Source organism: Borostomias antarcticus (assembly GCF_949987555.1).
Source record: "Borostomias antarcticus genome assembly, chromosome: 21".
Taxonomy (NCBI): domain Eukaryota; kingdom Metazoa; phylum Chordata; class Actinopteri; order Stomiiformes; family Stomiidae; genus Borostomias; species Borostomias antarcticus.
In genome coordinates this window covers 5,364,547-5,376,489 of record NC_140254.1, presented here as the reverse complement: position 1 = coordinate 5,376,489, position 11,943 = coordinate 5,364,547, and the positions used below count along the sequence as shown (strand labels likewise).

General features: G+C 49.0%; 1 protein-coding gene across 1 annotated transcript in view; it reads right to left on the bottom strand.

Annotated features, from left to right (window-relative positions):
• The window catches only part of samd12 (sterile alpha motif domain containing 12), a gene marked incomplete at both ends in the record, with an annotated part of 87,779 nt that overhangs the window by 1,031 nt on the left and 74,805 nt on the right, over positions 1-11,943 (bottom strand). The gene's annotated exons all lie outside the window — the stretch shown is intronic.

Below are 11,943 nucleotides of genomic sequence, written 5' to 3'. Positions count from 1 at the left end.
TGTAAAATACATCAGGGAAAAAAGAGAAAAATTAATTATTCTTCAGTGTTATTTGTTCTCCGAAGTCTCCGAAACTACTTCAAAGCCCTCGTTCTGCTCATGGTCCCACCGGCGGGCTGGAAGGAGAGACCATGTCAGGGTTGACGTAGGAAGAGGGAAAAAATGACGCAGACGAAAAGGTCAAAATGACAAGTCAGGACATGGACAGGACAGGCTGTTCAGTTGAGTTGACAGTAATGGGATCATTATGGATGCAGCGCTCAGTTGGTTCTCATCTCCTTGCTAAGCAGCATGGGACGCTGAGGACCATGAGCCTCCTGGCTATGTGCATTAGCCCTAATATGCTGTCATACCAGGGGCTATGCTGGCCAATGGTGGATACACCGTGGATACAGAAAGTAGTGTGGTTAGTGGCTACCTAGTGTGGTTTACAGAATAGGGGACTGTAATCTGCTCAGTAAGTAATAAGTATACAATGCTTGGTGGGACCTCACCATGAATAAAGTATTTCAATTTCATTTCAAACCTTTATTTATACTCGTTTACAGTGTTACAGAGTAAAGGTAGCCTAATTAAGTTTGGAGCTTTTCCACTGGCATATTGTTTAGTCTGGGACTAGGTTGTATTCAGTATTTAATCTCTTCAATATCCTCCGGGAGAGAGAGGGGGTGGGGGTGAGGGGGGCGGCATGATCCTGATCCTGGGGGGGGGGGGGGGGGGGCGCTTCCTACAGTAAATCCCTGAGAAAATCACCCAGATACTTAAATGGTACTTGGAAGTAATTCTACCATTATCGAACTGTGTAATCCCTTAAAACGCAAACTGTAATAGAAATATCATGGATTCTTACAAATTAAGCAAGGGCGAGTAATTTAGTACATGGTTTAGACTAAGCCTTTTTCATTCATACAGTATGTCCTTGTTTTTCACTCAGTTCATTTTGCCAGTGTATACAATCGATTGAAGTCCTGGAGCTGAATGCTGACACAGCCTGTGTTCTATTGACTTTGCTTGTTCACTTTAGATGTTGTGTTCTCCAGCTGTCTCAGCCGTGTTGGATTAGCAGCATACACGCACGCACGCACACACGCACGCACGCGCACGCACGCACGCACGCACGCACGCACGCACGCACGCAATGTTCTGTGTTCTTGCATCTGTGTCCCTGCTGCTGATTCATGTGGTTTTGATTGGCCGTTGTAATTAGTAGGGTCAGATACAGTTGCAGGCTATGGAGGCGTCTACGAGAAGACAGTTTCAGACGGGTATGGATCCACGACAGAGTCACACAGGAACAAAGCTGCCGTCCCCCCATCAATACTGCCATGTCTTGGGGCGGGGCGTTGAAAGGAGTGAATGTTGTTATGTTGACTTGTGTGTAGTGCGTTGGCTGTGTGTCTGATCTGAACGGGAATGCAGTGCGTGTCTGTGTTTTGTGTGCGTTTGTGTGTGCTTTGTGTCCGTGTTGTCTATGTGGTTTGGGTGAATGTTGTGTTGTGTTGATGTGTGCTGTGCATCAGGGGACTTGCTGCTGGGCTTCCTGCTGAGTCACTTGGGTCCTGATGAATAATGATAAAAAAAAGCTAGCTCAACATCTGGACTCATTCATCTTTCCAGGCCAAGCTATTGAGACTTTCTTCTTTATCTCATACTCTCTCTCTCTCCTTCTCTCACTTTGTTTATGTGCCCATTCTCTTTATCTCTCCTCTCCTCCCTTCTTCCTTGTCATGCCTCATCACCCTCTTCTCTCCTCCCTCCTCATTTGCTCCCTAATTTGTTTATGAAAAAAAGGGGGATGAGATGAAAGCAGCGTAGGCGTGTGATAGGAGAAAGGAGACAATGGAAGTGGGTGGGAGTAGAGAGAGAGAGGGAGAGAGAGAGGGAGAGAGAGAGAGAGAGAGAGAGAGGGAGAGAGAGAGAGAGAGAGAGAGGGAGAAAAGGAGAGAGGGAGCGGTAGGAAGGTAGCAGCTCTACTCTGCGGTGGCAAATCAGGTTTATTTAAAGCTGGTTGGAGTATTTTGTCCGTTAAAGGGAGGGTTCCTGTAGTCATCAACTGTGAATCTGGCAGTGACACACTGCCTCGGGCTAACACCACAGAACTAGAGCAACGTTTACTATTCCGTCTGATCAACCAAAGTCCATCTCATCAAAGATTTACCAGTAGAGGAAACTGGTTAAGACAAAGTTCCCATGAGAGCTGTCGCTTCAGCGCGCTTGTTTGCTTAATTTTATTAGGTTTTTATTACTTGACGACTCAGGCGAGGTAGGAAACATATTGGTCTGACACTCAACTAATATGCAAGCCAGTGTGGAGGTGCAGCTACAGTGAGGCTGTAGTACCTACGGGTACTAATAAATTAAACTGAGCCCAACTGAACTGAACTGAACTCAACAGAGCAGTTGAGGTAAATAAGACTGAGCCAAGGTTTCTGCTGTATACATTACGACCAAATGCAATATGTTCAAGCCATTAGGCTTCTATAACGGCTGTGATTCTCAGCAGGCACTGCGTCGATTCAACCCTCCAGTCTCTTATACTGTAGGAATCCTTTCTCAAAAAACAGAAGTTGCATATTGTGCAGTATAAGTACAGGATCTCGCTCCACACGAATCCCACGACACACTCACGAGCAAGAAAGAAGCAACGCACGCATTATCCCTCTGAGACAGACTCTCTTTCTCTCTCTCTCTCTCTCTCACACACACACACACGCACACAAGCACGCGCGCGCACACACACACAAACCTTGAGGATTCAGTGTCCTAGTAATCTTATGCATGAAGACCTTTCAGCATCCCATGCATCACCCACACAACCGTAACACACTGCTCACGGGCAGAGCCACGGACACCTCAGACGGGCCCTCTCAGCGCAGCGTCTCTGACGGCGCTCTCCAGACGGGAGGCCCATAAAGACCCAGAGATTCCACACTCTCCACCTCCAGCTGTCTGTCCAAACAGCCCGCAGCTGGCGGGGGCGGGAGGGGGGCGGTATCATTTCAGCTTAAACATTTAGTACTAAGCATCTCATTACTGTACATAGTACCCGTATGCTGTACATATGTCAAATAATGATCCTCAAACCCCACCCCCCTTCTCTCTCTCTCTCTGTCTTGTCTCTAAACCTTCTCCTCTCCTGAGTTGGGGCTTGCCTGGACAGCTCAGACAGCCACTGACTAGGCCTGACAGACCTGGAGGACACGGTACGAAATGTGGAACAAATTCTTTCTCGCCGCCGAGGCAGCCCGCCGCGAAAGAGCCAGGGAGAGGAGGAGCCAGGGAGACGAGCGCTATAAGAGGCTCTCTGGCTACACATCTGCCCTCTACGTATCTGCCTGTTGACTAGCCATGAAACGCAATGTTTTTACTGGAGAGTGGGAGGTTCGGAGGAAATGACCCCCTGACCTGTGAGCAGACTTCCTGCGTTCCTTTCGGGAAGAAAACAAACAAACCCGCGCGAAACAGAAAGCAAACGGACGAACTTGGGAATTTGCCATAAAATCGAAGCATATCGCCGGCATGGAGACTGTCCCCATTGTTCGGCCTGCACCCGTTAAAAATCACCTTTTTCGAGCCCATTAAAAATCACCTACACAAACACCAAAACTAAATAAAGTTTTACAATAAAAACAACAACTTAAAAATAAGTGAAGTTACACAGTACATCCTGGGCCTATCAAGGCGGCGTCACCTCAGGTAAGTACAGCGTGACCCACATGCAAGAAGTAGAGCTCCCCGCCGCCAAGAGAGTAATTAATCACGGCGAGCGCTAACGCAGCTCTCCCAGCCCGGGTAGTTAGGCAGGGGAGGCGCAGCCAATCATGACAGGAGCTCCAGTCACCCTCCGTCTGCCCCCCCCTGCTACCTACCTCTCCCCGCCCTCATTAGGGGGCTGTAAGGGGGGGCGTTGCGGGGTGGGGGGTTGGATGGCAGGGCAGGTGTCTTTCTTAGCTCATCAGCGGGTGGAAGGAAGGAGGTTCAGTGTCAGGGGGCGGGCCCTGGCGGGGGGGGGGGGGGGGGCGGGTATCATAGACGGCTAGGTCGGATTGAGACGGCTTACTATTATCAGGACCTGGTAATGAATTCCCATCACTGACAGGCATGTGTGTGCTCCTGGGTACTGTAAGCTGTGTGTGTGTGTGTGTGGACTGTGTGTGTGTGTATGCATGTGTACGAATTCCACGTGATTTCAGCGGGCCAACCATGGGTCACCTGCCATGCCAAATTCTGGGGTATTGAGAAAATGTAGTCTTCTCCCAGGGGAGGGGACATAATAAATAGATTACTGAAAATGGAATGCTTTTGGATCCATGAACCTAACACAGTGGAACCCCTGGGCTTAAATGAAGCAAATAATCTGTCCTGCTTCCTTTAGTCCATATTCCAATCTTCAGGTTTTCTATTAAGTTTTTCTTAAGATACTGAGTTTTACTGAATCTGGAACCGATTGATAATTGTATAGACAATTGGATAACTTTTTGATATTGACATGCTATTGTATTGTATTTATATGTATACACTAGTGTACACTGGTGCTGTCGTCAGGGGATGTTTTACTGGTGTTGTGATACCCTGCCCCTCCCCTCTTTCCAATTAACTTCCCTGTGGGAGGACTTAAATACAGGACTAATCACGCCACCTGTTTGACTTTGAAGAAGACACTTGTCGAAACGCGTCAGTCACTGCACCGTGCTTCATTCATGAACATTTATTTAATTCCGTGTTGCTCCAGTTCTTTTTCTTTTGATGGGCCACTTTCTGTATTCAAATCACGTGACAGTAGAAGTGGTGTTTTTTGTCCTTGACTGTATGCTCAAGTGTGATTTCGTGCGTGGGTGCCTTTGAATACAGCGCCTCTCTGAGCATGCATGGGTGTCATTGTGCGTTTGTGTGTGTATACGTGTATGTGTGTGTGTGTGTGTGCGCCTCTTGACAAGTTGATCTATGTATAGTCACTTCATCTCCTATTCAATAGGTTTTAATATTGAGGCAGTTTGAGCTGTCGGGGCCCATAAGTTAGAATAAGAACAGCATGCATCCCACATTGAAGCTGCCTGCTAGCTCAGCCAGAGAGCCAGCCACATACCTGGGAGGTGACGCAGCACTCTGCCCTTCATGCATGGGCGTGCTGCTCTCATACTGGGAGCTAGTCTAGTCCAGAGGGACCACAGAACTGTTCCGTTTTAGCATGAGTGACATCGGTAAGTATGTTTCCATAGGGGTCAGTAATATTGAGACCACAAAACTAGTGCCACATCCACAAAGTCTTTCAGAGCCCTGATCTGGGATCAGTTTAGACTTTTTTTTAACGTCATAATGAATAGGTTTATATTGACAGAGGGGGATCTGGTCCGAGATCAGCATTCCTGCTCTGAGGGTACAACTTTGCGAATGCAAACCCTGTTCTCAGTGTTATTAGTATAAGAATGGCTTGCGTTCTAGTTCAGTGGATAAAACAGCGAGGAATGACATAAAATAACAAGCATTAACTTGGGGGATGTTGGCGGTAAATGGGTTGAGAGGATTGTTGGATGCTCCTGTTGGTTCTATTTTCATCTCCCCTCTGAGGCGGCCATTTTAGGGGAGTTGTGACAAATGAGGCGAAAGAGGCCGACAGAAGGAGACCACATACAGGTTCTACATCACCTCTCCTCATCACCCATTGGCTGACATCAACCCCCTGGTGTTCCCTCTCTGGATCTCCCATTGGCTCTCATTAGCCCCTCACGTCCCTCTCCGACTCTTATCAGCTATCCTATTGGCTCTTATTGACCCCCAGCTTCTTTCTACCGCCGTCCCACTGGCTGTCAGATATTGATCACATGTTCTCCTTAATTACTCTCCCGTTGGCCCTATCGACCCCACCTGTTCCTGTCACTCTCTCCCATTGGCTCTTATCAACCGCCGACATCACTAGCGCAGCCGTGCCATTGGTCCTTCCCAGCCCCGGGTCCGCCTCTCCTCCTGTCCTCCGGTCTCCTGTACCCTGGTGCGTCTGGGAGGGCTGGTAACGCTGACGGGCCGAGCACTGTCCTGCTCGGTACCCCAGTCCCAGCTGTCGCAGTGCAGGGCGGTGCCAATCCCCATACCCAGAGGAGCCAGTGGCTGCCAGCTGGCCTCACAGACTGATCCCTCCTCCTTCCACACGCGCACACACACACACACACACACACACACACACACACACGCACACACACACACACCATGCGCGCTCAGAGACACAGACGACACAGGCACATAGACGATGAGCCCTCGCATGTCGTCGGCGCTGTCAAAGCAGCAGGGCCATCGGACAACATCAGAGTGGGCCGCCTGGCGCGTTAATCCCCAGCCCTCCTGGGCCCAGTCTGGGGCACATGGCATCAATCAACACATCGATCCTCTCCTTCAGTCTAATGTTTTAAGCAGGGAGAAAAGCCGCTATTAATTGTGCAGTGGGGAGAGAGGGTGATGCGATCTCCCATTTGAGCCGGGCAGAGGGGAGGGGGTGACGTTAGAACATGAGACAGAGGGCTGATCGTTGGATAAGAGGCTGGTGTCCGAGCGGGTCTCTAATTCAGCACACCAACACAACGGACAAACGCAGAGGTCCCATTATTATTCTCCATTCACTTTCAGAGAGTCTACAACACAGATCACACAAACTAGATTTTCTACTAAATGCCTTACACAGATTAACAACTGCAACTTTTAATACCCCTCTAGATAGATTGATAGATAGATAGATAGATACTTAGATACAAAGATGGATAGATAGATAGCCTACTTTATTGATCCCAGAGGGGGAAAGTGTTGAATATATGGAAGATAGCCAATCTAAAGAAAAACTAGTAAAAATGTGTGTATGTTTGTTGGTCAACTGGGGACTGGACTTTGAGAGATTGTTCAGAGCAGTCTTGTTGTTTTTGGACTTGTCTAGGGAGCAGAGCGGTGCCTGAGATCATTCTGAGGTGTTAAGAGAGGAGGCAGCCAACTGTGTCATCGCTGTTGTTCACCGACTGTGAAAACGTGGTGCCATTTCGGCTTGTGTTTGACTGGCACAGGACCACTGGGATTAAACACACACACACACACACACAAAGGTAAGCAACAACTGATCTCTATGTTTCGACACACCCACCCTTTCTCTCTTTCTCTGCCCTTCCAGGTAAACGAGTGATGATTCACACACTGACACAGCTTCCTGATATTGAGCCACACTGGAAAGTCAGCGTGACCGTTAGCACTGTCAGAACCCTGCCAGCACAACAACCAAACACTCATGATTATAATTCCACTAGACAGGTTGCACAATGGTTACTGGGAAAGCAAGAACACAAAACAGATCTGTTCCAATTACAACAATCTATGGTTGCGCAAGAAGGCGTGGACCATCTCTGCAGATAGCTTAAAACAGATGAAGAGACCAGGGATGAGCAGGAGGGAGTAGGGGTTCTGTCACTCTGATTGGCCGGGTGACAAACAAGCAAGGTGTAGTACAAGGTACAGTAATGCTCGTGTTTTGATTTTATGGGTTAAAGGTCATATAGATAAGATTTTGAAAAAGCAAAAAAAAAGAAGAAAGAATAGCCTACATCCACAGAGCTTTTAGAAAGGTATTGATTCCCCCCTCCCCCCAAAAAAAAATAAAAAAATTGTCTGAATTTATTCATTTCAATTTTTCGCCTGTCCTCTAAACTCTATCTGGTTTGGTATCCGCCTCTAAGAAGACTGAGCCAATAGTAGGCTATAACGACATACCCCACGTGTATTACGACCATGGATGTATTAATAGAACTGGATACAGCCACTCCATTCACTGACCGCTATCAAAAGTGCCAAGATGGCGCAGCTCAATAGGCCTTCACTTTTGTGTTTGAACCCTGGGGGCTTGAATAAGACATACCGCACGGTACACTGTAGGCTGTGTCCGGAGGCGGGAGTGATCAGGAGTCTTAGTACTATTGGCTTGCTAGAGTTTTTTTTTTTCTACATCAAAATTTTGACTATTGCACCTTTAAGGTTATTTCACAAGGGAACTTACTTGTGGAAGCCCACTACTGAAGCCGAGTCATCTGTGGAAATCCCCTCAGTCTCTGACATCAAATACTTACTCATCCGGGCGGGAAGTCGGGATTAGATGTTCAGATGAGCATTGACTCGTACACAGAGTGGATGAGAAGCAGTCACCCTAAGACCCCTAGCTTTGGCCCTGCCCTGAGGACACAGACACAGACAGACACACACACACACACACACACACACACACACACACACACACACACACACACACACACACACACACACACACACACACACACACACACAAGCCTACCGACACGCAACCAACTAAAGCATGGATACATTGCAGAGGATTGCCCTCCACTCCCTCATCTCTCCCCTTTCTACCCATCTCTGTTCCTCTGATCCGGTTTCCCCACGGACCTGAGCCAGCGCTGGTGAAACTGGACAGCCATCTTGGATCTGGAGGGGGTTAATGCAGGCTCAGTCGGAGCCAGGGGCTGAGCCACGCCGAGCCTGGCTGCTCCTCATTAGCGAGTGGCGTGACAGACTCCCTCCACCAGACGGGTCCAAGACTCCTTACCCAGGGAGGATGGGGGGCGGTACACAGGGGAGGGAGAGAAGGAGGAGGGGAGAGAAAGCGCCAGCGGATATCATTAGGGGCCGAGCGCTGGATTTTTAACGAGCCCGCTCCCAGCACCCCTCCGTCCTCAGTGGCGCCTGCTGGCTGGAGGCCCCTGGGCTCTGGATCCCCACTGTGTCTGGTTTGGACTGTTCCATCACTTACTGAAGGGGGGAGGGGAAGTTGGGATGTAGGGTGTGTGTGTGGGGAGGATCGTGCTTGTGGGGTGGGTTATTGTTTCACACTACCTGTGGAGCTCCAGCACATTAACACACACACACACACGCGCATACATACACACGCACGCATGCACGCACGCACGCACACACACACACACACACACACACACACACACACACACACACACACACACACACACACACACACACACACACACACACACTTCACATACTCTCTTTCGAACACACACGCCTCGGGGAAGAAAACTTAACCGCACACTCCCTATGTTTCTCCCTCCCCCTGTCAGAGACATAATTGACTCTCCCTGACACATAAACAAGGTGGTAATAACCCTAACCCTAACCCCCGCCTCTCCCTTGGTGTCCCGCCGTGACGGGACGGAGCTGGGAGGAATGCTGGGAAAAGCGACCGGGGCTCAAATGCCGAACCTCAACGCTCGTTTGGCTCCCGCGTCGCACGGCTCTTCAGGAAGTCCACCGGAAAAAGCCTTTCCTGCTGGAGAAGAGAGGCGTGAGACTACGGCCTGTCTGGATCCGTCGGCAAAAACCTGTCTGGAAAGTTACAGTTACCAGTGAGTGGAGGAGAGGGGAGGAGGGGGAGAGGAGAGACAGAGAGAGAGAGCAGCAGAAAGGGGGGGAGAGGGAGGGAGAAGAGAGGTACAGTAGAAAGACTACATTACGGTAGCCCTATTTCTTTAAAGTGTAATGTTTACATCTTATTGTTTCTGGTATTTAGTTCTGTTTTGTAAACAGATGTTCCCCATGCCAACACACTTTGACCACTATGAACTTTGAACTTGAGCTGAAATGAGTAGGAGAGAGGGAGAAAGGGACAGAGGGAGAGAGAGTAATGATTAATTAGGAGCCATGTTGTGACTCCTGTGGAGAGGCCAGTCAAATCAGCTCTGGACAGAGGAGATAAACACAGTGGAGGCAGAGAGGAGAGAGAGGGGGAAAAGAGAGAGAGAGAGGGGGGGGAGAAGAGAGAGACAGAGAGAGAGAGAGAGAGAGAGAGAGAAAGGGTGAAGCCATCAGGTGGAGCAGGTCAGTTATTCAAGTGCTTCCCTAGCGCATGGGTGTAAATAACCTTCCTGTAAATAGTGGAAGGAGGGCACTGGTGGAGTGGTGCTTGTGACACACACACACACACACACGCACACACACCACCTGGCGTGAGGAAGACTGAACCCTGTGACCACAAGCAGCATCAAGTGTCCCACTCAGCTCACCTTCACACCCAGCTACACCCAGAGGCACACTGGAGAGAGAGGTGAGAGAGAGAGAGAGAAAGAGAGAGAGAGAGAGAGAGCGAGAGAGAGCGGGAGAGACGTGAGAGAGGGAGAGAGAGGGAGAGGGGGAACACTAGGGGTGAAATGGGAAGGGAGAGAGAAAAGAAATCAGGAAAAAAAACCTGAGTACAGCTGCATGTAGAAAGAGGAAGAAACACTTGCGACACACGGCATGTAAAAAAACATCCCTGGTTAAAAACAAACATTGTGTACTAAGAAGTCAAACAAGATAAGATGCTAGTGTGATAGGGAGAGAGAGAGAGAGAGAGAGAGAGAGAGAGAGAGAGAGAGAGAATCTTAGCCAAAGGGGAAAAACGCATGTAAAAGGGACAGTACCCCCAAAGCAAATAAAATATAAGTCATAATTTATGTTAAGTTTTGTTGAATACTTTACTTTGTGGGGACCAATACGTTGTAATTGGCACTACTTCCACAGAGAACACAGACCTGCACCAAGTAAACGATTCAACAATAGTTTGACTTTTTTATTATTACATATAATTTAATATATACAAATTATGGTATAAACACTCAAATTAACCCTGATAAGATGTAATCATATTATATTTGCTTTAGAGGCACTGTGGAGTATTTAAATGGATTGGGTAATGGATGCAGGTTACATTAGTTTGTGCTAGCATTAGCATAATGTGTATGCCCACAGAGAAGGCCAGCATGGACGTAGCTGAAAAAGGTCTCCATGGATCAACAACATAATGGCCAATTAGTAAATGAGACTTTATGGCCAAAATTCTGAACTATTCCTTTAATAAAGTGTCTCTTTCTCCCTCTTTATCACCGACCGAAAAAACTAGAATAAAACACATGAGATACCGTACACAGAGAGAGAGAGAGAGAAAGGAAGATAGGGGGACAGTAGAGAAAGAGGGAAGTCAGGTAGAGGGCTATACAAAGACGAAGAGACGGGAGGACGGATGGAGAGAAAAGTGGAGGGCGAGAGAGCTAGATGGATATAGACCCCACAAGAAACAGTGAGATAGACGGAGAGCAGGGGAGATTTCATCCCTCCAGCCCAAAGGTCTCTGGGGAGACGGACTGAGCCCTGGTGAGTGTCATCCCTCTCCCTCTGTTCATCCTTCATCCCCCCCACCTCCTCCCTCACTCCGTCCACGGGAAGTGAGTCTTCGCATCGACACCAGCCGAGTGCATTCTCTCACCACCTGTCACTGTTTTGTAAATGTGTGTGTGTGTGTGCTCGCGCGTGTGATGTATATGTGCGTTTGCGCAGACGTATGCGGGTGTGAGGCCGCTCTCAGTCATTTCCGATTCTGATGTACAGTGCTGTCATCCCCCGGGGAGGGGGGGGGGGGCGGGGGGCTGGGCCTCGTCAGCCGGTCGAGGTGCTGCGCAAGGCGCCCACCGCAACATCCGTCTTCACACACGTTGTCAGCCCCCAGCTCCGCCTCCAGACTATATCTAGGCCCCAACCCCGGCCCCATGCCTAGGAACCAGCCCCAGCCCCCCACTCCAGCTCCACTACCCACCACATCCATCTCCAGAACCGGGCCCTGGCTGCGCAGCCATCTGGGGGAGACGATTCCCTCCTCCCTCCTCCTCACAGGCGTGCAGCGCAGTGTGACGGGCACGTCAGTGTGTAAACATTATGCAAAGCGGTACTGTATATTCACATTGTTCAGGAACACTCCTGACGGAAAGAGCCCAATGAGGCGAAACACGGAGACGCCCCTTCTCTTCCGACTGTAAATCAAAAGGACAACGGCACAGCAAAACAATGGACGCGTCCTCAACAACAAAAGCAAGCCAGACACGGATAAGTTAATTAGTTTATTTATATGTATGGTAAATACTG